The 27283-nt window shown below is 43.4% G+C and overlaps 1 protein-coding gene and 1 non-coding gene across 2 annotated transcripts in view; one reads left to right on the top strand and one right to left on the bottom strand.

The window, feature by feature from the left end:
• The window catches only part of GLIS3 (GLIS family zinc finger 3), a 429193-nt gene that overhangs the window by 165803 nt on the left and 236107 nt on the right, over window positions 1–27283 (top strand). The gene's annotated exons all lie outside the window — the stretch shown is intronic.
• Window positions 6151–6253, bottom strand: LOC121100169. The gene has a single exon (XR_005831906.1). It is a non-coding gene; the product is annotated as a U6 spliceosomal RNA (small nuclear RNA).

The raw sequence follows: 27283 nt of genomic DNA, 5'->3' as shown, positions 1-27283 counted from the left end.
ACTTTATTGTAAGAATACATATATAACATATGTAACATACAAAATATGTATTAATCAACTGTGTTATCGATAAGGCTTCTGATCAACAGGAGGCTATTAGTAAAGTTTTGGGTGAGTTAGAAATTGTACACAGATTTTCAACCATGTGGGGTTGGTGCCTCTGGCTCCCGCGTTGTTCAAGGGTCAACTATAATGGACAACTCCCAACTCCAGCCAGTCAGTAAGAACCCGCATTGTAAGCGTTAGCTCCTTTTTTCTTCTGTGTGGGCAGATGGAGATTCAGCTCTGTTTAGCTGCAGTATAAATGGATCATTAAAAGTGAAACAAATTTACAGCTAGTTCACGTTTGTCACTCACGGATGAAGGAAATCAGAGGAGTGAAGTGTCTTATTCAAGAGGATGGATTGTCAGGCAGAAGAGAGATTAGAACCCCCGTGGCCCCTTTTCTCAAACTTAGACCTTTCCTCTTACGGTATGGCTTGACCCGTGATCCAGTAAGCCTTACTCTCGAATTCTATAAAACATAGCAGCCACCTAAACAAGCCCCCAGTCTAGTCTCAAAGGGATAGCAGCAAATATGATCTCTATCTACTTGGACATCATATTTGTTAAAACGTAACTGGTTAATTAAGTAAGGTTATATTGTGTGTAATCTGTATGTCCTGTGGTTATCATAAAACCCTTTCCTGAACAGGTCTCCTGAAATGTAGAAGTACTCACGATTTGGGTGTCTTTTGGGGTAGCATGGGATGGCACCTGGTTATAAGGTTTGTGTCCAGGGAATGGCTTGTCTAAAGGGTGTGTGCATTTAAACTTGGGCAGATATTGGCAGATTTCACCTCCATGGGAGATTGTGTGCACGCTCACTAGCCGTGGATGGAAGTGCCAGTTGCTTCCTCACCTCAGGAACACAGTATTTGCTAATCCGGTAGATGAAAAATGTTCATCTTTTTAAGAGTCCAGTGACCCATTTTGATTTTCTCCCTTGCTCCTCAGCCTCTCTGTCTTCCCTACTATGTTTCTTCCCCATCTCTTTCTGTCCATCGTTGAGTATTTTTGGTTGAGATTTTTAGATTGCTTATTATCTTTTATTGGGAAGCGTCCACTGAAAAGGTGATCTAGATGGACCAGAAGTTGAGACATTGACAGGAAATTGAATTCAAACAGGGTGAGAAAAACAATGAATCACTCCCAAGAATTAGTCAATAGCAAAACACTGATTCAACACACAATTGACCTAAAATTCCTAGGTTTTTGGATGGGATTTTATGAAGTAAGGCCTTAGGGATATTGATGAATTGATAAGGCCTCTCATCAACTCATCCTGTTGTGACCAATGAATATGTCTTTGGCCCCAAATGGCCTAACGTTCAGCTGCAGGATGTCTAGACTACCAAGCCCACTACACCCACTGCAGTCCGGAAAAGCTGTAGATGGGCAGGCCGGCGTCAGCGCTGGGTGAGGAGGGAAGTGGAAGATACCTTGGCCTTCTGAAAGCTTCCTCAAGACCAGTATCCTGATTATTTACAATCCCTCATGGTGCCACGGAAGGCCAAGCCCATGATAAACATTTGTTCCTTGTCCGTTTAAAACTTGCTATAAACTAAGTGACTTTGGATTTAGGGCCAAAACCCTGAGTTCTTTTTTGTGTCTTTAGGCCACTCTTGTTTTCTGACTTGAGCTGGAAAACCCCTGCCAGGCCTGCAGAGGGAACACTGAGTCGGCCCTGCCCTGCCCTCCACATGCCTTTGTCCTCCCTTTGTGCGCACTTCTGAAAACTGTCCCTGCTCGTTGAAAACAGTAGGGTCAAGGTCATTGACTCTTTTCTGTATTTTTCCACCAGGAACATTCATTCATTGTTTTAACACTTTTTTAGGCAGCACAGCATAGCAATTAAGCACATGGGCTCTGGAGCCACACTGCCTGGGTTTAAATCCTGACTCTGCCGCTCAGCACATTGCTCACATCCTCTGTGCCTCAGTTTTGTCATCTGTAAATGAGGATAATTAAATATACATACACACATAGGTACATATGTGGGATTGTGTGTGTGTAGCTTAACCAAATGCCTACCTTACAGTAAGTTATCAGTATGCTTATTGCCATTAATAATACCTTTTTAAAAATTTCAGACACTCTAAGGTTAAGTGGAAAAAGGCTTACTATGTGCAACTCTTGCAAACATTTCAAGCATGTTCCCTTCACTCATGATAACTCCACATATATTATCATCCTCTTTTTATGACTGGAAGCTAAGGCATGAGAGGTTAAGTGCATTGTTCAAGGAACTTAGCTACGTCAGAAAGGGGCCAAGCTGGGATTTGAAGTCAGCCTCCAGAGCCCGCAGTTATACCATGATGCTGTGCACGAAACGTCTCTTTACAGAAAGCGTAGTCCTGGGGCTCTCGCTTGCCAGCAGGAGTAGTAATGGCAGCCCCAGCAACAGCGGTCACAGCTGGAATTCTGGCTGAGCGGTGACCGTGCCTATTACTTCCTGTGCCTTATGAGGGAGGCGCTTCTCCAGTCCTGCAGGTGAGGAGGCCTAGGGACACAGCGGCCACAGCGACTGTCATGTGACTGAGCCGTAGTCGGAGCCTGAGCTTGCCTGATTCCAGCATCGTGGGCCTGAAAACCATTCCGATGCCTCCCGCCTCATTTCCATGTCCTGGACCAGGAGGCCGAAGGGTGTCGGGCAGGACAGCAGTGGGGCTTCAGCGGACTTGGGAGCTTTCTTCTTTCCTTCTGCTCTTAGGTTTCCTTGCCTGAGACTACCTCATTTTGTTTAAGTCCCAAAGAAGGTTAAAATACAAATTCTCTTGGGACACACCACAGGAGCTGTAATAAAGTCCTGCCTTATTTTCATCGAGTGTGAGTCTGTGTAATCATCCTCAATGTGAATGAATGTACGGGGTTTTCTTAAATTCAAATCAAGTATTGATTAAGCCAAGACCACAGTGTTGGATCTGGTGAGGTTGTAGGCAAAAAACCAGCAATAAGGAGAAGTGTAGTGTTTTCTAGAAGAGGGTGAGAGCGCTGGGCCTCTGGAGGAGGGAGCAGGCAGTGCAGATCGTCTGTACCACAGCTCTGCCTCATACGTGTTTCTGGAAGAAGCACACTGACCACATGGGGTGGGAATGGGAAGGACGTATCCTGAAGTCCCTGGGAGCCCAGACAGGACAGCTCTCACTGACACAGGACACATGAGACCAAACAAAGAACAATGTTCTTGGACATAACACCCCTTCAACCAACAACTTGACACGTAAGGGGAGGTGTCACTTTGTCTAAGAAGAAGTACTCTTCTTTTTTGATCACAAAGAGGTATGAATTTTTTCCCTCTTCACTACCTTGTTAGTGAAGAAGACACCTGACAGTTTAATTTTGTGTTTTTAACATTTTAATGTTTCGGCAATGTTCTTCTTCAGTAATTCCCCAATAATTTTGCAATAATGATTTGTTTTCCTTTCCCCTTTAGTCATGTGTTGCTTGAATTCTGAAAGCTATGTATGTGAATACATAGTTTTGTATAATCTTTAATATACAAACAGACACTGACACATGTGCACATATATTTGTTCTCTCAAAACTTTTGTGAAGGGAAATGTACACTATTCAAGATCAGACTTTTCAGACATTTTCTTTTTTTTTTCTAAGCATTTTCACTTTTAATTTTGAGATAAATGTATTAAACTGAGCTATTACATAAGTGATATCTGTCCCCTTTATATAATGGAGGGATGTGTCCCCACAGAACTGAGTTTCAGCTCTCACCCTGCAGTTGGTGGCAGACGTGACTATTTGGGTTATTAAGAGACGTGAAAAACTAGCCCAGACCAGAATCTTTGGGAGCAGTCCATAAAAATAAAAGTAAAGCAAACATTTACATTTTGTTTAAAGGAAGCTGTGGGGGATAAGCCTTTCCACCAGCTTTTTTTTTTTTTTTAACATGGACATATGGATATAGATGTTTTTGTCACAATGAAGCCATTGGTAGCTCCTTCTGAAGACTTGTCTATTTCATTTTCTTTCTGAGGACTGACGACAGGTCTTTCGGGGTGAGGCCCTTAGGACTGGCAGGCTGCAGTGTGGGATTTGGCAGTGAAGTACTTGTGCTTTTTGAAAAGTAATACTAGTGTATCTCTTTTGGCTGTGGTTTAAAAAACATATGACTTTATAAATGTTGTGAAATTTCATTGTGTTGTTTTGCATAATAATAAAAGGCACTGCAATTTTTAAGGAACAGGATACTAGACTGTAAGATTCTTGTGGGAAAGAACAGGTCTTATTTATCTCTTTCCTCTCTGTATCGGAAACACAACCTATATATAGCTGGTACTCAGTAAATATTTACTGAGGCGAATTCCATCTAAAATGCGCTCACCACCCCCACCCCCCTCCCCTCTGCTAACCACCAGGTGGTTCTCTGTATTTAAATCTGTTTTTTGTTTGTCTCTATTTTTCTTTGTTCATTTGTTTTGTTTCTTAAATTCCACGTAAGAGTAAAATCATATGGTATTTGTCTTTCACTGACTGACTTATTTCCCTTAGCATTATACACTGTCATTGCAAATGGCAGGATTTCATTCTTTTTGATGGCTGAGTGGTATTCTGTTGTATATATAGACCACATCTTCTTTATTCATTCATCTCTCAGTGGACACTTGGACTGCTGCCGTAATTTGGCTATTATAAATAATGCTGTAATAACATAGGGGTGCATGTATCTTTTTGAATTAATGTTTTTGTATTCTTTGGGTAAATACCCAGTAATGGAATTTGGTAGTTCTATTTTTGACTTTTTGAGGAACCTCCATACTGTTTTCCACAGTTGGCTGCACCAGTTTGCATTCCCACCAACAGTGCCTGAGGGTTCCTTTTTATCCACATCCTTGCCAACACCTGTTGTTTCTTGTGTTGTTTGTTTTAGCCATCCTGACAGGTGTGAGGTGGTATCTCATTGTAGTTTTGGTTTGCATGTCCCTGATAATTGATGATATTGAGCATCTTTTGGTGTGTCTGTTGGCCATCTGGATGTCTTCTTTGGCGAGACATCTCCAACATGTCTGTTCATGTCTTCTGCCTATTTTTTAATTGGATTGTTTGGGGGTTTTTTGAGTACTTGAGTTTTATAAGTTCTTTATATATTTTTGATATTAGCCCCTTATTGGCTATCTCATTTACAAATATCTTCTCCCATTCAGTAGGTTGTCTTTTTGTTTTGTTGATTGTTTCTTTTGCCGTGTGTCCTGTGAACTTTTAATATCCTTTCAAATTTGGGGGTAAGGGACAGACACCTTACTGAATCACTTAGGACACACTGAGGATGGGCAAAGTAAGGGAGAGTTGTACTTCTCTTCTGTTGACCTTATTTATTTCTCATTTCAGGGAGTACTAATTGAGAACATTTCTTTTTCTTACCTTTCTCTCCCCTTTAATGAACTAACTAAATCACCAACTATTTATTAAGTGTGTGTTTTATATGAATAATTGGGCCAAGCAATGGGACTACAAAGGAAAATAAAGCCTAATACTTGTTTCCAAAAGAGGCAAGTCAATTAATTATTGTAAGTGACCTGAGAAGAAGGATTTATCTCTATGCCCCTAACTTCTCTTTTATTACCTTCCCTTCCCATATTAGTTATTGTTACTCCCTGTGAGAAGTAGAATTCTTGTAGGGCTTGTGGGGAGGAAGGACAAATCCAGATCTACCGTGCTGTGCTCACACCTTGTCTCGCCAGTGAGCTGCATTCCGTGGAGCATGAATTAGTGGCGTTTACTAGTGAGTGAGTGAGTGCAGAGTCTGTATGCAAGTGACCTAAAGTTCATTGGGTTGGTTACACCATAAGTGATCATAATACAAATGGATGGTGGTGAAATGGGACAAGCAGGGCAAATCTCTGGTGTGTTCAGGGGCCAGAGAGAACGTGTGTGTGTGTATGTGTGTGTAGGGAGACAGAGAAGGAGAGAGAGGAGGAGGAAAGGGGAGGACTTCCTGGAGGAAATGGTGAGGCTTGGACTGTGTGACAGGCTTGGGGCCCCTTAGGACCTGTACCTGTCGTGTCACATAGACACATGGATGGATACTACATATTTCTGTATTTGGTGCTTATATGTATGGATCCTGTGTTGTTGTAGTTTTTTTTTCTCCTTAAATTCCCTATTGTTTTCTAACTTTTATGTTTCATCCTTGCATGAAGGCCATGTTAATCTTCTCTGTATCGTTCCAGTCTTAGTGCGTGCTGCCGAGGCGAGCATTGTTTTCTAACTTTTAATGTGCTTGTCAGGATAGCTGTCTGTTCAGCTTTGTGAGGACGGGGTCCACGTCCTGCGCGGGCTCTTCTTCGTCACGGTGGGGGGGCTTGCAAACTGCTTCCCAGGCGTGAAAGGATTTGGTTGGAGTGTTTTCACCAGGGGAGTGAGGTTTTAGATCTACCTGGAAATTGCTGATTGTTGTCCGATTTTGTTTCTAAGGATGTCATCTCAGAATCCATTTTTCCTTTTCCTCTTTTCATCTCTAAACTTTTTCTCCTCTTCTACCTGTACTGATTCCGTAGGGTGGTGGCTGTGCTTATATTCAGGGCTCTCACGTGAAAGGACAATGCTCGTTTTGCCAGGAAAAGTGGAGAAGGAAGAATACATATGAATCCACAACCTAAATAAGGAATGGCAAAATATCAAAGTCCGTTATGTTTTTACGGCTCTTCCAGCTCTGTACTCAGTCTGACTGTAGTAAACCTAATATTTTCACTGTTACCTATTAGCAGTATTTTAGGTTTTCTCTTCCTTGCCTCCACTTAACATGGATTATTAGCAGCAAACTAGTGTAATTATTGCTATTTTTAAAAAATCTGAAACTCTGCCTTATTTTCATGGTCAGTCCAATTCAATTAAACAGTTACAAGCTGACAGCCAAGTGTGTGCAGAGCGGTACATTGGAAGCTTGTAGAGGCCGTGAAGGTGAGGAGTGGAGAGTCCCTGCCTTCTCGGGGCTCACGACCCAGCAGGGAGCACGTGTCCATAAATCATTCTGTTAGCAGGTTGTACAGAATGCAACAACTGAAGAACAGCATTGCTCTGTGGGAGTGGAGGGGAAAACAGAACAATCTACATGGAAGTTACCCCAGGTTCATGAATTTCTTTGGTTAGTGAAGTTGTTCCACGATTCCTAAAATCCCCACTATGTGCAGTGCCAGGCACCTCCTCAGACTGCATTGAAAAATAGTGCACATAGGTAGTAAAACACCTAAAACTCATAAAAAGGATATGCAGTGGAAAGTAAGTCTGTCTCTTGACACATTCCATCACTTTTTCTCTCTAGAGACACCCACTTTTCACAATTTCCTCTGTGTGATTAATTGTGAAAGATGTGTTGCTGATCAGTTCTTTTGAAATTTCATTGCCTTCAACCCAGTGTAGTAAACATTCCACAAATATGCCAGGTGCCGTGTTAAGTCCTGGGAATGCCCGGACTGGGACCCTGGTCTCCGAGCGTTCACAGTCTGGTACACATAAAGATATGGCTTGGACTATAACATGTTCAGTGATATGACGGAGATAGGGGTAAGTGTTCTGATAACTCAGGGAGGGAATAAATGACTCACCACCCTAGACTAGGGCTGGGGCTGCCTCACAGAGTCATGATCCTCCAGCTAGCACTCGAGATGTGGGTTTCACTGGGCTGAGGGAGAGGCAAGCAAATCCCTGGCCAATAGAACCACAAACTCAGAGAAAGAGAAGACTGAAAATATATGTTGAGTATATCAGTAGGGCTAGGGTGTAAGATATGTGCAGTGGTAGATATGTTTGGAGGTTGAGGCCAAATTATTAGGGGCACTGAATTTCTCATTCTGCAAAATTTGGACATCATCCCATGCAAGGGTGAAGGGAAGCAGTTGAAAGAATACAGTCATGATAGGGATATGAGGCATATCTGTCTTTCAGAAGGTAATGTTGGGGGTCCTCTGAAGGATGGAATGGACAGGGGAAGAGGTAGAAGCATGGGGACCAGTTAGGTTACAACTCTGGCTACAGCCTGGCCAGGATGATATAAGAAGGCGGCAGTGGGAATGATGAGAAAACAGATCTGAGAGATCTCACGGAAGGACAAATGATGGGCTCTGGTGATAACAAGAGTGGATCAGGCATGCTCCCAGCTTGGGATTTGGGCACCTGCTAAGGGGCACTCATAGATGAGTTAGACATAGTTTTTCTCCATACTCTTTGCCGGCGGTCTAGGAAGAAACCCAGCATTCTCACGATGCAGAGGATGAAATGAGGAGAAAAGGCAACCTTGAGAAAACATCGACTCCTAAATGGCGGGCATATGAAAAGCTCTCAGTGATAGAGGAAGAGTGATTGATTATGCAGTCTAGAGTGACACAGTGGTGGGGGTCTGAGTGAGGAGGAAGTGCTCCTTAGTGTCTGACCACTGCGACCGAGATGTCAAGTGGAGTGGAGGCTGAGAGAGAGCTCTGGCAGTGAGAACGTCCATGTGGGCTCCTGAGGGCAGAGATAACTGACGTGATGAGGTAGAGAGGTCAGAGGGGAAGGCCTCGGAGGGGGCAGAGGTGACCTGACCAGCTCCATTGGCTGTCCTGTGACGTCATGGGGAGAAGTAGGGCTGGGGGTACCGTGTCTCCTCCTCCCACCAGAATGCTCGTCAGTGCACTCTGTCCCCCGTAGTTGGTAGATGGGGGGCCACAAGCGGGAGGGCAGCATGGCTGTCAGGAAAGCTGGTGCTCAGGGCAGCGGGAGAGAGAAGGGTCTTCAGACCCACCACGGCGGTCTGTTCCTCGTGCCGACCCTTGGCTGTGTCTGTCCGCTGCCTTCATAGGCAAGCTGTTTTCTTGTTGCTGTTGAGTGTCTAATTTTATGTATAAACCCAAATGAGATCATTTTCTCTGGGCTTTTTTAATTCCCTCAGAAAAGTTTTGCATCCCTTTGCTTGTAGAACTCGACAGTCACTTTTCATCACAGATGGGACCAGCCCTGCCTGCGTCTCTCTGACCCGCATCAGTGTGAACGCAAAAGGCATCTCGGCAAAGAGCACGGTGCCACATAGTGTAGAAGATTGCTGCGTCGGTGGAGATAGGGAGATTAATGGCCACAGGGCTGACATGGTGTTCTGGAAGCGGCCTCCGTCTACACAGGGGGAAGCCGGGGAGTTTGTTAGGTCACCAGAGCCCGGAGCTTGAAAAGCAGCTTTAGTGTACCGCATGCTTCTGTTGTTTATAACTTTCTGTAATGTGTGATAACAAAGAGCAGTGTGTGGTAACAAAGAACACTCTGTTACCACGAGTTATTTTAACCACCAGCTTTCGGCTGCTCAGCCTTTTTTCCCCCTTCTTCCTCACAGCTCTGTTTCTGGCTCCATGTCTTTGTCACCCACTTCCACCTCCTCCCCAGCTGCTCCTCCTCGTCTCCGTGTGTGAAGTCCTTCCCCGTGGCTGTTTCTCCTCCACCACGGAGAACCTGCTGGAGGCTTTTGGCTTTATCGCACAAGCAGTTTGCCACTCTTTTCCCTCTTCTTGCACATACATTGCTCCCAAGGGTTCTTCACGCTTAGACAACCCAAGATGGAGGGCATTCCAGGGGCTCCTCTCCCTGTGAGGAAGGAGGGGCTCCTCTGGGAATAGAGGAGGAGAAAGTGTGTGTGCATGTGTGTGTGTGTGTGCACGCTCGCACTTGCGTGTGAGAGAGAGAGAGAGAGAGAAGGAAGATAGATCAGAGGTTTGGAGGGCTTCATAGTCCTTTTCTCTCTCCCAGAGGACTGCTTGCTGGGTTTTTAATGCTACTAAGCCAAAAACACAGAATAATTATTATCAAACTGGGACTGGAAAAGTTTTGTTTTGTTCTGAAAAACCTGACCTCAGACTTTGAATAGCCACTGAGCCCTGAGTGGCTCCACATCGGCCCCCTGAAAGAGGTGGGTGATGCGATGTGACCGTGGAGTAAATGGTGTGAGCCCAGAATGGTCCAGCAGCGGCACATTCTTTCTCTAGAGGTAATTTCTACATGTATCTTCCTTTATTCTGGCATGAAGTAGCAAGCGATACCAGAGATTGTTGATGTAGGCAAATGATACAGGAGACAGGGTCTCTGGTAAGCTTGACTGATCGTCTTGCACAAAGTTCAAGGTTGAGAGTGATTTTACAGCTCTCCTTATACTTTCTGCAGTGGATTTTTGTTTGGCTCCGTTTGTAGAACACACTGAGAGTTTGCTCAAATCCCTTTACTCTTGAACCTTGTTGTACATGTCTTCAATGGCATAAATCATACCAAGAGAGAGTATTTTAAAAATCTGAAGATTTCAATTAAAAAATCCCTGTGGATTGGCTGTTTGGCCTTTGAAAAGTCTATTAACATCTCCATTGCTCATTTTCTTTACCCGTAAATGGGAGAGTTGAGCAACTCTGATGTCTTATCCGTTTCAAACATTCATTAGTAATTGGACAGATTCAGAGCTGGAAACTGGATTTCACTTTAGTGTCTCAATTCCATGTGTCAGGTAGCCAGTGCCGAGAGGGCTGGGGTAAGGATTACAGACTGCGGGCTCAGTCGGAAAGAGTGGGGTATTGATTAGTGATGTCTGCCTCTCATGCAGTCATTTCGGGCGGTGGCATGTGGTATTTGGTTTGTTTCATTTTGTTTTTGCCCTTCCTTCTTTAACCCTACTGAGAGGGCCCAGAGGGCAGTCATGTTTTCATTTTGTGCGTGCGCACGCACACACACACACCCCATCCTCATTTGAACCAAACTGTTGATGAAACCATCAACATGCGTTCTATTCCTTCTCCAGATGATTTAGCTTCAGTTAAATCAGATTTCTGTTCCCTGCTTCATATGTCTTAAAGCTAAAGGGAAGAGCAAAAAGGGTTTGTGGCTGGCCCATTTTAAACACATCACCACTTGAGGGGTGCCTGGGTGGTTCAGTCGGTTTGGACATCCGACTCTTGACCTCAGCTCAGGTCTTGATCTCAAGGTCGTGGGTTTGGGCCCTTCATTAGACTCCACGTGGAGTTCCATGCTGAACATGGAGCCTACTTTAAAAAAATAAAAAATAAACACATCACCACTTCACGCGCAGGTCTCCTAAAATCTTGGTCGCTTACAGAGGACAAGATACAAAATGATAGCCAGTTACCCATCTAATATAGTACAGTGTTGAGCCCTACAGTGTAACTTTTTTATGATTATGGCCCTAGGATCAAAAAGGTATGGAGAATTGCACCTGGGAAATTATATAAACTCTATCTTAAGTCTGTTTCAAAAGTGACTTTTTGTAATATTTTTTATAATTGCTCTAGGATGTTTGGCAAAATTAAGTTTTCAAAACATCCAGGTGAAGAATGGAGAGCTTGCAAACAGTGTTTTTAGAATGCTGGATGGGAATGGGTGATGTTAATCAGATTTCAAGGTTCATCTTGACCCTCTGTCTCTCGGGACACTGATCAAAGTTTTGTGAATCCTTCTGATGCGGAGTTATTCATTAGAGTTCTCAGCACATAATTATGGACTGTCAGAAGATTTCGGTTTTGTGTAATAAATGAGTAGTGTGCCTGTGGCTTGCTGAGGTGTTAGTTTAATAACCTCACAAGATAGGTTGTTTTTCTTCTCCCTCAAGACCTGAGCCGACTGGCTGATGTCTTGTCCACCCCATCTCAAATGGAGGTGAGCAGACTAGGACTTAGATTTCTTTAAAAGTTTATTTCTAAGAGGAAGAAACACAGCTTGATATGCTATTCCCTTTTCCTTTGTTCTTTCTTCTTTTGAATTGGAAGCATAACAGATTTTGTTTTTATGCCTAAATCTTGGTAAGGATGTATAAGCTCTTCTCCTACCACGCACGGTTATATACAGTGAGATGTTAGTAAATCGGTGCTCATGAGCAGTGCCACATTTAAATTGCTGCCTGCATGATACTCTTTCTCGGGGATGCAATTATTTCCCTTGGTTTTGACAAGATGTCAGCTGTGATATGCACGGAGCAGAAACATATCCTAAGACTCTATAGTGCATTAGAAATCTTTCCAGAGGAAAACTCAAGTATGTGTCTGGGGCTCCCATTCTGACTCCATCCTCTGCCTTTGTATGTTTGTTTATATTTAAATTATTAGCTGATTATGAAGTGGCATTTAAGAAGCATGAATCATTCTATTTAGTGATCATAATTAACAGGGGTTTCTAGGAATATTTTGCCTTCATTTTCAGTATAAAGAGATGGAGAGCAATTCATAATTATCATTCTATTGATAATGATGGTGGATGTACTTTTTATAATAGCTTCAAGAGGGAAATAGAGGTGGGTGACTGGGTGGCTCAGTCGGTGAAGCATCTGTCTTCAGCTCAGGTCATGATCTCAGGGTCTTGGGATGGAGTCCCGCATCAGGCTGCCTGCTCAGCGGGGAGTCCGCTTCTCCCTTTCCCTCTGTGTTCTCTCTCGCTCTCTCTTGCTCTATCTCAAGTAAATAAATAAAATCTTTTAAAAAATGGGGAAATAGAGGTGCCTAATTACCACAGGATTGTACTGCATACCTACTGTGTGCTCTCACTGTTGAGAATACAGAGACACATCAGATACAGAGCCAGCCAGTGAGTTTATAGTCTAGTTGGGGAAGATACTAGTCAGGATAGGCTAGTTGCTATAATAGACCCCCAAATCTCAATGAGCTTATTTTTTATTTTCCAAAGTTTATTTCCATCTGGTTGGGGGCTCTCCGTATGTTCATCCAAGGACCCATGCTCTCTTTGCCTTGGCTCCATTATTCTGGAAGTCTACAGTGTTCTCTCTCCATTTAGCCAGATGGGGAGCAGAGGAAAAGAGGATTACACACGGAAGTCTCAAAATGGCCAAGTCCCTACTATTCACACTTCATTGGCTAAAAGGGAGGCACAGCCAAATGTAGGTGCAAGGGAGGCTGGGGAATGTAGTCTGAGTTAGTTAACAGCGGATAGCCTCTGCTATCAGGGGCTTACTTACTTGCTTACAGCAGCAACGTGCTGCAGAGTAGAAGGAGTTGGCTGTGGGAAGGACAGAAGGGGCAAAGCCCTGCCTGGGGAAGCCTGGGAGAGAGGAACTGGATGCTTTAGAATAATCTGAGAAGAAGTCAAGCGGGTCGTGTTTATACCGGTTGTGTCTGGCTATCATGTTCCCACACAGCATGGTAATCCTCAGTGCTATGTTGGGATTTGAGTGTTTGGACCGCCTTGAATATGGAGCCCATCGTGTAACCCAGGCACAGCTCAGGGAACCATGGTGGTCACTCAGTCTTGGAGCAGACTCGACCATCACGACCAGGAGCCAGCCGGGCAAGGCTGGGACAACGTGCCACAGAGCGGAAGCCCTGCCTGCGGAAACCTGGTTGCTATGTGGGACTGTGTGTACAGGGGCTGTGAATGGCACAGAACCACCTCACACTGTCAAGGGGTGAAAGAGGCACAAAGGTTGCATGGTGAAGCATAAAGAAGATCCGACAGAAGGCCTGGTTTGGGTGTCGCTCCTGACCAGCCTTGTGCTGCCTGCTCCTCACTTGATCTTTCTCAGCCTGGACGTCGTGATAGATCTTTAATGCCTTTAGACTGCTTCCTGCGGCGACTCCGGGGATTTCAGGTTTCAGCTGACTATAAGAGGTGTCTCATTTAGGGCCAAGATTAGAGTCAGAAATCTGAGGGGTTGCCAAAATCTCTTTAATCCAGATAAATAATATTTTAGTGTAGTATTTGAAGTGATCAGTATTAATACCCCCCAAATTGATGATGGATAAAATATAAAAATTTAAAATAAGACCGGGCCAGTATTACTGGTTTTCCCTTTTGCTTGAGCTCCGGTATGGCTCAACACAGCCCTGTTCAGGATCTTGTCTTTATTTAAAATTTTGATATTTCGTTTGTCATGGACTTTTTTGTATTGATGTTGTTTAATGAAGGTATTGCATCAAAATGTTACTTATTTTGATTACTGTGTTTGGAGGCCCCTTAGATTGTATATTTGAGGTGAATGCCTCACAGCTTACCCTAGACTGAGCCCTGGTTTGCATTCTTCTGTATCCCCAGTACCTAGCACGATGCCTGAGATACGGTAGACGCTCAGGAAATGTTCGAGAATGAGGGATGTTGGAAAAATAAATGGGTGAACTAACAGGTGACAGATATTGGAATTGGGAGAAAGGATAGGATGGTTCAGGAACCACAGCCCACAGTCACTGGCTGAATCGTAAAGCCAGGCTGCACAGTGGCCCAACACACCCAGGGTCACTGGGTCTTACAAGCCAGCAGATTCCTGCACACTTTTCCAACAGTATTTTCCACACAGATCCTTGTTTGTAGTCTTAAATGACTGTCTGTACTTTCCATCTTTTAAGGAGGAACATATTCATAGTGTCCCCTCTTTTATCAACAGATATCTGTTGAATACCTACCTTTTTCTTTTTTTCTTCTCTTTTCCTTCCTTTTTATGTTTTTTGGGGGGGGGCAATGTTTATGTTCACTTATCAGTAGCTACAATTTATTGAATTTTGCATTGGGTATTTTTAATTAATTAATTAATTTAGAGGGAGAGCAAATGAGCGGGTGGAGGGGCAGAAGGAGAGGAAGAGAGAGAATCTTAAGCAGGCTCCACACTCAGTGCAGAACCCGACACAGGGCTCGATCTCATGACCCTGAGATCATGACCTGAGCCAAAATCAAGAGTTGGACACTTAACTGACTGAGCCACCCAGGCACCCTGGTGTGTTGGGTGTTTTTACTGATCACAGAAACCTTTTGAGGTAGTGGGTTGGGTTTTTTTTTTTTTTTATTTGTTTCTTGTTTTTGTTTTATCTCTCTGTCAGAGGTAGAACCAGGCTGCCCCTCATTGTGAGTGGCAAAGCTAGGATTTCAGTCCACATTTCTTTGGATTTCTCCAGAGCCTATGCCCTTCCCAGCACTGAGGACAAGTGTGGGGATAAAGGTGTTTTCCTGGTAGTGACCTGAACTGTGTCCCCAAAGCAGGGGAGCAGAGGGGGTACTCTGGAACTGCCTGGGCCTCCATGGGTGGGAGGAACTTCCCCGGAGAGGGAAAGCCCATCAATGCAACAAGTTGCTCCAGTTTGCAGATGTTCCTGGATTGGGTGACTTCCCCTTTTCTCTGTCTTTGCTAGGGTTTGCTCATGCTATAGTTCTTTAGGAAAGCAGTATCCCTTTCCAAGCAAGCCCAGGGCAGGTATCGAGGCGATCTGCTTCCTAGTCTGGCTTTGAGCAGGATTTTAAGCAAGTCAAGCTCTCTGAGCTTCTACCTTTTCTTCTGTGAAGAGGGAATAATTCTGATACTTACCACTCACCACCTCTGTTGACAGTAGTAGAGAAGATATAAAGAAAAATTATCTGCAGGTTATAAATACCACCAATGCAAAATTTACATTTTGGAATTTGTTTCAAAAGCCATGTGACCCTATTTTTGGGGGGATTAAAGAAGGCAAAGACATAAGCTAAAACCAAACTATAGCGGAAGATGAATGTGGGAAAACCACCTTTTTTTTTTTTTTAAGATTTTATTTATTTATTTGACAGAGAGAGAGACAGCCAGTGAGAGAGGGAACACAAGCAGGGGGAGTGGGAGAGGAAGAAGCAGGCTTCCAGCGGAGGAGCCTGGTGCTGGGCTTGATCCTAGAATGCAGGGATCAAGCCCTGAGCGAAGGCAGACGCTTAAGGACTGAGCCACCCAGGTGCCCTGGGGAAAACCACCTTTAATATGAAGATTCTTGTTTGCATCAAACTCTTTTATTTTGAACAGTTCGAGTATCACAAAGACCTGGTTCAATTTAACAACTGAAAACAAAAGGCTACGTTTTCAGCAAATAGCCTGAAAAAAATTTTTTTTTAAGAAATGGAAGCTTTAATAGATTTTGAGGGGGAAAGGGGATATTTCAAACTTCAGATTTCTCCTATTCAGGACTTCTCAGTGCTCTCTCTGAGCTCTAGAGTAGCTAAACACACTTTTAGTAGTTTTACTGAAAGAAAGTACAGCCTGGAGCCAAGAACTTTCATGCCAAACTTTAAGCTAGAGCAGATTTTTTTAAAATCATGTTAGAAACCTCTGAAAGAAGGAGGCTCATAATGAAAAATGCTGACCTATTCTTAACAGCAGGAATGGCAGTGACTCAATAATAGTGGTTTCTGCACCGTATTACCCCAGCCTGGCCGGAAAGGATCTCTTGGTTGTGGTCGAAAGAGGGGGCTGTAGGTGGGACAGCCAGGTGTTTATCAGGCACTTGGTGGCCGAGATCTTCTGCTTCGCTTGAACTGTTACTGGGGCCGTATAGATGTCCAGAGAGCCCTGGACCATTCAAGAAGAATTGCAGAGTTACAGAATCATGAGATTTGGAAAGGGACTCATGTTGTGTTGATTAGTGGTTGCCAGACTGGGCTCTACTGAACCCAAGAGTTCCACAGAAGGACGGGGCAGGGCAGGAGGGAACAGGGCTCTGTAGATGCTGCTGGTAGAGTGAGGCCATGCAAGTAAGGGGCAGGATGCTCCATACTTGCATTTCAGCCAAAGCACCCCTACTTTTATATATTATACCTTGAGTTTAGCATAAAATTATAGTTGTGAAAAGGATTGCACTGACAAGAGTACTTTTAAGACTACTGATCTGGCTTAATTTTCTCTCAGTTCAGGAATTTCCTTTATAATATCCTGGACATGAGGTTACTCCTCAATTTACCAGCTCCAGTGATAGGGAACCATATCAGTCAGGGTCCACTAAAGACCAGAATCCCACCAGTCATTTTAACAGAGAGAATCTGGTATATAGTTGTTAACTAGATATTATAAAAAGGGAAAGGTAAAGAAGGGGAGGAAGAAGCTGTCACCCCTTGAGATGGGAACAGGGGAAGAGGTCAGAATTATGAAAACTTAGGAGCTCAGAGAAGGGTCCCGGGGAGCTAGGAACCAGATCTCTGAGGAGGGAGCTGTGCCGATGAGGCCAGGTCTGAGAGCGTTGGAAAAACAACGAAGTGAAATCACTTGCTGCTGTGAAGATGGGGGACTGTCCCTGGGATGATGCTGAAAGGAACAGAAGAACGTGGAAGGAGCCAGGCTTACTCCCTCTTGTGGCTTTCCTCTCATGTTCCCTGAGGGCAGAGGCCAACAGGGAGCCCCCTGGACCAGCCTGGACCAGCCTGGCACAGGAAGAGTGTGGCTGCCCAGCCCCAGCATCACAAAGCATGACACAAAGCTGAGATGCAGCCGCTTTGTATCCAGCGCAGGTACTCCCTTTCCGCCACGGTGTCCCCTGACATTGTTGAATCAGGGAATGATTCCTGATTTTAAACAAGGAACAAAGAGACAGGAAAGCAAAAGTCCTTTCCCTTTGGAGGGAATTTATCTTCCTGCCTGAGTTTGCCAGGCACACCCAGTCCCTTCAGCCTGCCTCGAGGACATGTTGAATAGACATTTTGGTTGTCATCCTCTGGACACCTTCCAGTTTGTCAGTGTCTCTTTTAAATATAGTTCTCAGTTTGTCGGCACCTACTGAGAGCCTCACCACCGCGCATACTTTTTGCCTTAGCAGTTCCAACTCTAGGAATTTATCCTTATGAATTTTTCATGGTCCGCATAGAAATTTAGCTAGAAGGGTATTAATTTCAAAGTTGCTGATAATCTTTAAGAATTTCGGAGAAGCCAGAAATGTTCAAGAAGAGGAGATGAGTTGTACCGTGGAGTACTCGGCAGGTAGTACAGGTGATGATGAAGAAGAAAGTTTAACAGTATGAAAAGAAAGTCACGATATGTTGTTAGGTAAAAGAGGCAGGTCACAAAGTGGCTCACACGGCGCCATTACATTGTTGTACATACGTCCACGTTAGAAAAACAACATTGGGATGATATATGCTAAATGTCCAATGTACGATTGGTTATTTTTAGGTGGAGATACAGCGGACAGTTTAAATTTTTTTCTTTCTGTTTATTTGTATTTTAAACGTATTTTACAACTAAAGTATATTTCCTTTTGTAATAAGGCAAAAAGTAATTTAGTGCTGAGAATGGATCACCATGAGAACGGATCTAAGGTATCATCTGTCATCCTCTCCTCATGCCATGTCAGCTACATTTTTTCATAAATATGTCTTTTATATCTTCACTGGGAAGTCTCACTGGTGGAAAGATTGCTGGAGCAATCAGGAACCTGTAAGCTGCCCCCTAGATGTGACTTTGAGCAAGTCTCTTAAACAAGCACTCAAGTTTCTGTCTCTGGAAAATCCGGAAGATTGCTCTAGATGATCCTCTTAGACTGGCTTTAGCTTTAGATTCTGTGGTTTGCTGAAAATGCCTGATGTCCCAAAGGAGGCAAAATCCCATTCACTGAGGTCATGGTTGCTTTGTAGGTGACACATGTGGCAGAGACCAGGTGCCTGAAATATAACTGGGTCCTATGTTGGTGATTTAAAGAAATGCCGTCTAAGCAGATGTCTTGGTACAGGGGTAGAGCCCCAAACATGGCTTTTCATGGTGATGGCATTTCCAAATTAATGGAATTGGGAAAACAAAACAAATCTAGGTTGTAATAAGGGATCACTGTATAAAATACAGAGCCACGCGAGAATATAGTCAAGTTGCATAGAACCTCCAAATCTGAAAAAGGAGGGAAAGAGTTTAGAGAGAGACAACTGCAGAGAGATGGAGAACAGGGATGTGGCTGAGTCTCTCATGATTGCGGCGTTTGGCAACATCGGCCTTCTAGAAAGCGCTATCAGGAGGAGTACATGAGTGTGTTCAGAGGTATATGAGCCACAAAAGGCTAAGAAAATAAGTGTTCCGAAAAGATAAGCAATTTCCTAGAATTTCTGAGACAAAGCCCAGATGATGAGGATACCAAGTCATGGCTTCGGTGGGATACTATTTCAGTCTGAAATCTAAGCAGGGTTTGGGGACCCACTTTGAAATGCTCCTCTGAAGATTTCCTGGTTCACAACATTGACCATCCCAGCCTGGGGATATCTTGACAGGTAAATTAGCAGGAAGACTCTAATCCCAGCATTGAGGAGGAAGGAGGAACCACAGCTGGAAGGGAGGTGGAAACACAGAAATTTCAGAGAGCAGGGGGAAATGACTGCAGCACACTCTGTGTGCAGATTTAAATAAATAAAACTGGAAACCTGCACCTTGGCTCTCAATTTGTATAATGGGATTCTGTGAGTTACTTTTTCAGTGACTTTGAGGAGGGGTTTCTGTCCTTAACCACATCAGACACACACACACACACACCAACCACTGAGCACCTTCTGTATGTCACGTGCTGCTCTATATACTTCACATGTTTTCATTTATAGAAACTGCCCGTTAATTCTGTAAGGCTGGTATCTGTTATTATTCCTGTATCAGAGAACAAGAAACTGAAGTAGAGAGTCCTTGCTGGAGCAAGGACTTGAACCAAGACAGTTTGGCTGCGTGATTTACAGTCTCAGGCAGTGACCATGTTACATTACCCTGTAGCTGGCATGTCTTGGTCGTGGTCGGGGAAGAGTGCTGTGGTACCCAGTAGGAACCATCCTGAGTTTCCCTTTTGTGGCTACGTATTGTCTTTGCCAGCCAGTTTGTCTTGTGTTCATACCATGAGAGTCTGCCATCAGCTCTTTAAGCTGGGGAGTGGAGATGCAGCCTCCTTTGACCAGTGACCTCCGAAATATAGTCGCCCATGAATGTTTTAGAATGACCGAGGGGTGCTGTCTCAAAATTCTGGGCCCCCTCCAAGATCTTTTGCTTCTGAAACTTGTGAGATGAGACGTGACAGTCAGAAGGTGTAACAAATCCCCACGTGATTTGGGAGTACCCTGAGGCTTGATTACCACCGCTTTAAGCATCCTGTATTTAGAATGTTACTCATCCCTGCTCTCATGCAGGCCCAACTGTAGTGATCATTCTTGTAAATCATTGCAGGCAAATGTATCTCTGTCTCCGCTGTGCTATAGGAGTCAGGTGGTGGGTATTAGAGGAACAGGTGTGCAGCACAAATGTAGTGGTTGCAGGGTTATAAAGCTCGTTTCCAATTTGAGATTGGCAGCCATTTAAAAGAGAGAGAGAGAGGTACTTACTTAAGGGGCCACTATTTGAAAAAAAACAAAGCAATAAACCCAAGCGAAAAAGGATCATAACTACACACATCATGCTCTATGGCTTAAAGCATATGCTTTTATTTAAGAGTGATTTTACTGCTAATTTGGGCTTTCAGTTCTATTTGGGGCTCTGAGTGAACTATGAGATGATGAGCGTACATCACAAGGTTCTGTTTTTGAATCCACTTTTATAGAAGAAAGAAACTAAACAATCACAACAACAACACAATAACAAAGCAACAAGAGGGCACAGTCCTGTCTAGAAAGCCAGTTCTCTGTAATGTGTAGAAATCTCTGTAATAAGCAGGATGTCATAAAAAAAGTTCATGCTTGGCTAGACTTCTCCGTAAATTGTAAAGAGAAAAAAATGTCATGTATTATTTACAGTGAATGTATTTCATGCATAGGAACTAAATCTTGATAGCTCAGTAATGGCTATTTAAAATATCCCTCTAAGTTTTATAGAAAACTCTTTCTGCTCCCTGAAAGTTAACCCATTATTGCCCAAATGTTATTGATGGATTGAAGACACTCTGACTCCACTGTCATGGAAGAATGGACCCCCCATGAAACCATACCTTCTCTCCACATGGGAACACTGTATGTTGGTCCTTGTGCGCTTACCAACTGAAGGCTTCATAGCTTGGCTCTTTTCATAACAGCCCAAACCATGCAGCGGTTGCGAATTGCACAGAGGGTCCATCTTTGAGGGATCTGAGTTGTGTGTGAGCCCATGTTCAGAAAATAGTCAAGCATGAATATTATGATCAAGGTAAACTCTGATAGAGAAGATGAGTAGCTTGAAAGCAGTCCACAGAGTAAAGCAGCCCTGAGAGAGGCTCAGAACAGGAAGTAAAGGATGAGGGGACTATTTCCATGATTAGAGAAGGCATCCCGGCACAGCCTTGCCTGGCTTTCTCTAGCATCTGAGACGATAAGATGACCTAGCAGGTGGGTATGTATTGAGCTCCATCCTTTACATTGCAAGAGCTGTTGGCTTCATCTCCTGGCTAAAGGGATGTTCCTGAGGCAGGTAGATGCTGCCTGCGGCTTCCCCTCTTCAGTTGTGTTTCTTGATCTTGTATCTTCTCTTTCTCTTTGATGGATGAGTTTGTGTGGCTTTTATGAAACTCCCAGGATGACTTTTGAAAAGATATATTTGAGAGAGAACTTTAAAAATTAAAAAGCCACCTTAGTAATTTTGCCAAGAAATAAAAATGCCAGACTAGAAATTCTGGGTTCCAAGGAGTATGACAAAGGGAAGAGTGAATTTTATCAGCTCTAGCTGTCCCAGGAGCAGGTATGTAGTAAGAGCTTCGAAAAGGTAACTGTTTGGGCAGCTGCCTCTCAGGCTTTTTGCACGGTCCTCCCTACAGATACCCATGTACTCCTTTTGAAAGTCAAAATGTAAGGTCCAAGATAGGAAGCAAACTGGTAGAGACTTCAGGGTCATGGATAGATGAGGAATAGCTCATTTCAAACCCTTATTCTAATCCAACCCCAGCACATGGTGTTGACAAAGCTAGTATGGTTTGGTTCGAGGACAGTTAACTGATAACTACTGTTTCCCTCAGACCATTTCTGGACTGTTTAAGGGGTTCTTCTGTACCTTGAAGAAAGAAAAACTGCACGATTTTGATTAAAGACTAGTACTTATGACTTTATTTCCTTATTCACATTGGCCCAGTGGTTACATAGATATCTGCCATGAATATTTCCCATCACATTGTACCTTTGAAATGTACCCATAGGTGTTTGAAGCCCTTGCCTCCCTGTGATGCATTGTCTCTTGATTGAAATTCAAGGAATGCTTTGTGACAATTGCTAATTCCTGAGTGGGAGCTTTTGGTGTATTAGCATGCTTTGAAATTGAAAGGCCTTACAGATCTCTTTGCATAATATTGGTCAAAGCATCACAAGCCAGTTTTAAGTGAAGAAAAAAGATCCCAGTGGTGAAAGGAAAAATAATGACAAAGATCGCTGTTTCCTGTGAGTGTACATGTGTGTATCTGAGCGCTAAAGTACAGATCCGTAAAGCAGGGGTGGGGAGGGGGGTTAACCTTGCCGCCATGTTGTGAGACCCTTCCCTATCTTAGCGGGGCCTCTCTGGCTGGCCCATAAAGGAACTGTAAAAAGCTTCCTAGTAAATAATTGGAGACTCACTGGCACCAGATTAATTAGTTGATGACTTCATTGTTTAAATATTTGAGTACCGATTACTTGCTTTGGGGTACAAGAATTTGAATATTTGCAGCAGAGTAAAAACTCCACCCAAACTCTTTCACCTGAGTAGGTGAGCACGTGTACACACACACACACACACACACGCATATGCACACACATGCACAAGTTATCACCACATCCTTTGGGGTCTTTTTTGGTCCCAGAGGGTTTAGAGAGAGAGCCTGGTGTCTGGGGACATAGTCCTTGGTATCTGAGAGATCTTACTTAACAAATAGAATTTCCCAAGAAATAGTCCTTATTTTTCAGTTTGTTCATTATTCTTCCCTGGAGCAAATCTGAACTTATCTTGAGTCATTATCCATTAAATTGTTATACTCAAGAGAGAGGAATTCAGCACAGAATGGATCTGTATAGAATCTTCTTATAATGAGGGGGTTAGCTAACTGAAGAATCTGAAGCACTTTTCTCTAAAGCTGTCTCCGCTGTGAAATCGCAGCTCAACAGAGACAGTAAGGACAGAATTAAGATCCAATATATAAACTGTATGTACATACGCAATATTGTGGTATGTATTGGTGTGTGTGTGTGTGTGTGTGTGTGTGTGTGTGTGTGTGTGTGTAACATTTTGAGTCAGGCAGAAGCACTTGAGTAGCTTGATTACAGATAAATGCAGCCTGGACCAGCAGGACGGTGGCTGAAATGGCTGCCTGTGAGCCTTGGTTCCATGTTCCCTGGGTCCCTGCCTGGATTTGACAGTGATACTGTCACACATGGCTGGAGCATGTCCAGAGCTTCTCTTCCTGTCACCCACAGGCTTCCCCTCCCAGATGGACATGTTCAGAGTTCCACTGCACACTGGAAGAGGCATCATGTCCTTGGGGTTGGCTTGTCTTTTAGTATCCACCATGGTATTTTAGAACGAGTCCCAAATTTTTCATAAAAGAGCTTTGGCAAAACAGCTGTAAAAGGCTCTTGAGTAAATTTAATGGCTTAATTTCCCTGTAAGTACGCACCGTAGACCAAAAAACACCCCTCCACACACACACTTTCATTTCAAGGTACTTTCTGCCTCAATCTGAAGTAGGCATACAGTTCAAAAACAACAACAAAAAAACCTTTTGATGTTCTGAGGAAAAAATAGCTTAGTATTTGACAGACAGGTGAGCCAGAAACTTTGGGTTTTTCAGACAGTGAGCATCTGTGAACACCACTGTGGACTGTTACACGCTCAGGGCCTGGGCCTTCAGTGTGCTTGTGGGTCCAGGCGCGTTTCAATCTATTAATGATTTTTATATGTAAATATCTTATCTTTACTCCTGCTCTCCCCTGGGGATAGCAACTGGAAGGTTTATGATCCTGGGGTTTAGAATGACTGAGGAGCTGATCCAAAAGCTTAGCTACCGACCGGGGAGCCTCTCCAATGGTTTTAGGTCCGGAGGCTGAAAGGGGACCCAGAGGAGCAACCTGCAAGTCTCAAAATCTGGAAGACGAGGTAGCCAATTAATTCCTCAACCATAAAGTTTTAGAGCTGGCCGGTATCTTAGAGATCTACTCTGCTCAGCAAGTTCCTACATATTCAACAAGGCATTTTTATTGAGCCTTATCCGAGGCCCTCAAGGCTTCATAAAACTATGAGTTTTATAGTATTTCTGCTAATCCCATACCTTTATTGGAACTAAGTCATTGGCTGGACCTGAACAAGCCGTTAATTTTTCTGGGCCTTAGTTTTCTATGAGTGAGACAGAGGGGGTTGGATTATAGATGATTTCTAAAATCCCTTATTCTGATATTCTTTAACCAATGGTCAGACCTGATATATTGCTCAAATCTGCATGGAGGAGAGAAGTGGAATGGACATCTCTCTCCCTCTCTCTCTCTCTCTCTCTCTCTCTCTCTCCCCCCCCCCCCCCGCCCCACACACACACACAGCAAAAAACCCCAAACACCTATAGTCAAGAAAGAAAACACTCCCTGGACAGCACTCTCTTTCAGGACTCCTCCGTGTGACTGTTCTTTCTCCTTCTGGGTCTCATGGCTGCAGCTGTAGAGCTCATAGCCTGACTGACTTTGCAATTAATGACAGATGGGAATGTCTCTTTTGAAATTCTTGTTCTTTGAGGCCCAGGATTTTCTCCAACATTTATTATTTTGTTTCTGATTATGCAGATTAGACTTGGTCATTGTAAACAAATTGGAAAGTATACAAAAATATAAAGGAGGAAAAATTGTAAATTCACCAAACACTTAACATTTTTTGGTATCATATTAATCTATTTTATTTTATTTTATTTTTGTATATATATATATTTCTTTGCCTTTTTGTCTGTATATCTATATGTTTCTTTGTCTTTTTTTCTTTTGTGATTTGGAAGTTATAAATCCTGTTTTTAGGTTAAGATTAATTTATAATTAAATAGTGTACAGGTTTTTCTCCAGTCGTCAAAATCATGAATGAAATACTCTGTTGATTTTCTCCACTTGTCTAAGGTAAAAAATGCAGCATCTTTTGAATAGCTTCCCTGCAACTGAATATTTAAAATTTGATCATTATGTTAATTTGGAAATTACTGTTTTTGCATTTTTAATTCCAAAACAATTTTAAGAATTGGCTTTATGTTTGTATAATTTTACAAATGACATATAATTTTAATTATGGAGCATTTAGTTTCTTTTTTTTTTTTTTTTAAAGGTTTTATTTAATTATTAGACAGAGATAGAGACAGCCAGTGAGAGAGGGAACACAAGCAGGGGGAGTGGGAGAGGAAGAAGCAGGCTCATAGCGGAGGAGCCTGACGTGGGGCTCGATCCCATAACGCCGGGATCACACCCTGAGCCGAAGGCAGACATTTAACCGCTGTGCCACCCAGGCGCCCTGGAACATTTAGTTTCTGAACTTATGATTACGACCAGCCCTTTTGGGCTAAGACTTCTCCATTTTTGAGCTCTTCATTTCACGTCCTTTCTTTACCAGCTGGTAGTATTTTGAGAACTGTTTTCAGGAAGAATATGTAGCATAATGCTTTTTGACTTCAAACACTCTGAAGATTTTTCCTGTTATCTTTACTCAAGAGTGATGAGTATCTTGAATGATTATATCATAATCTTTTTCTTTCAAAGCTTAGTGGTTTTTGATTCATTTTATTTCCAGTTATTAATACTGTGGAGGAGAAGTCTGGGATTAATCTACCTTTGCTAATATTTTTTTTTCTTGCTTTGATGCTTATGTTGTGGGTATTTTTTTCCCTTGAAACGAGACATCATTAGTTTGTGTTCTCTCCTGGAGTCCAATCTGCTATTCTCTGTCTTAATTGTGACTTTAAATTTGGCAGGTTTGTTTTCTATCTCTGTACTATTCTTTTTTATTTTTTTTAAGATCTTATTTATTTATTTATTTAATTGAGAGCGAGCAAGCATGAGCAGGAAGAGCAGCAGAGGGAGAGGGAGAGGGACAAGACTCTCCACTGAGTGGGGAGCCCAATGCAGGGCTCTATCTCAGGACACTGAGATCATGACCTGAGCCAAAGTCAGACACTCAACCGACTGAACCACCAGGCACCCCTCCATCTCTGTACTGTTCTTAGCAGCTCTCTCCTCACGACCCTTTTCTCTACAGTTTCATACGTAAAGTGCCTAATTCAAGTGCTTGAATCTTGTTGAAAAGACACATTGGAAATTCTCAAAAATGTTCTCCTGGCTCTTGAAGTAAAACTATTTCACAGGCGTGCTTTGACTCTGATCCTTCACAGCTACTTCCTTCTTTTGACAATATCTTCTTAAAAGCATTTTTTTAAAAAACATCTTTTCCTGTGTTCTCTGCTCTTTTCCTCATTGTTCAGTTCTATAAAGGAGTTGCTGTGTTCATGCAAAATAAAGTGCTGAGGCACTGCATCAGGCAGGGTTCACCAGGACACAAACCTCACCAGGAATTTAAATAGAGACAATTTAATGTAAAGTATTACTTTTTTTTTTTTTTGGTAAAGATTTTGTATTTATTCATTTGACAGAGATAGAAACAGCCAGCGAGTGAGGGAACACAGGCAGGGGGAGTGGGAGAGGAAGAAGCAGGCCTCCAGCGGAGGAGCCTGCTGTGGGGCTCGATCCCAGAATGCTGGGATCATGCCCTGAGCCGAAGGCAGACGCTTAAAGACTGAGCCACCCAGGCACCCCTAATGTAAAGTATTACTGACTAGTCAAGTGTTAAGTACTGAAAAGGGTAAAAAGATTCTGAGGAACGGGTGAATGGCAAATGCAGGGAGTGGTCCTTTCATCTAGGGCTGAGGGACTGGGTAAGTAAGGAACTTAAGAATTTGGAAGAGGGAGCTCCTCTTGCCCCAGGGAGGTTGAGGTTGAGAATTAGACCTCATGGGGAAGGCCTGGCTTGCTTCTGACTGCAGTGGATGAGCTCACTGGGGTGCTGGCTGACCAGAGCTGTTCCACATGAAGCCCCTACTGGAAAGCCAGCTGGTCCCAGCTGTTGAACAGGAAGTCCTCCACCATGGTGCCAGACGGCTGGGGCTGGTCCATAGCATGATGCATGCTGGAGTCCTGGAGAAACTGCCTGGAAAATCTGTACCATTGGGCCTCCCACACATGGCAGCAGTGCACTAGAAGCTAAAGAAAAGTGCACCAGAACTAGGACGGGAAGCCCCTTCTTCCACTATACTTCCCCCCAGCTTTATCTGTTGGCAAAGCCTAATATGACACCAGCTGGCAAGGGAGAAATTTACAGGGTCCTGCTCTGGTTTCACAAAGCAGAGCAAAGAAAGGTGGATTTGGAATTGACAGTAAATTGATAACTGGCACAGATGAGCTCTCTGAGGATCAGATAAAAGGAGGGAGGCATAGTTTCAATATTGTTTTCTATCACCTGGTCAGAAATCCAGCAGCCTGGAGTAGCAGGAAGAGAGCTAGAGCCCTAGCATTGGTGGCAAGGAGCTTCAGCTCGTGCTGATAAGTTTCTTTTTCATTCTTGTGTGACTACCCAGGGGTGACTGGGACAGGGGCCCTT

The sequence above is a fragment of the Ursus maritimus genome, unplaced genomic scaffold (assembly GCF_017311325.1).
Source record: "Ursus maritimus isolate PB19 unplaced genomic scaffold, ASM1731132v1 scaffold_34, whole genome shotgun sequence".
NCBI classification, from domain to species: domain Eukaryota; kingdom Metazoa; phylum Chordata; class Mammalia; order Carnivora; family Ursidae; genus Ursus; species Ursus maritimus.
Note: the sequence above shows the minus strand (reverse complement) of the source record. Positions and strands in the feature narration are given on the sequence as shown.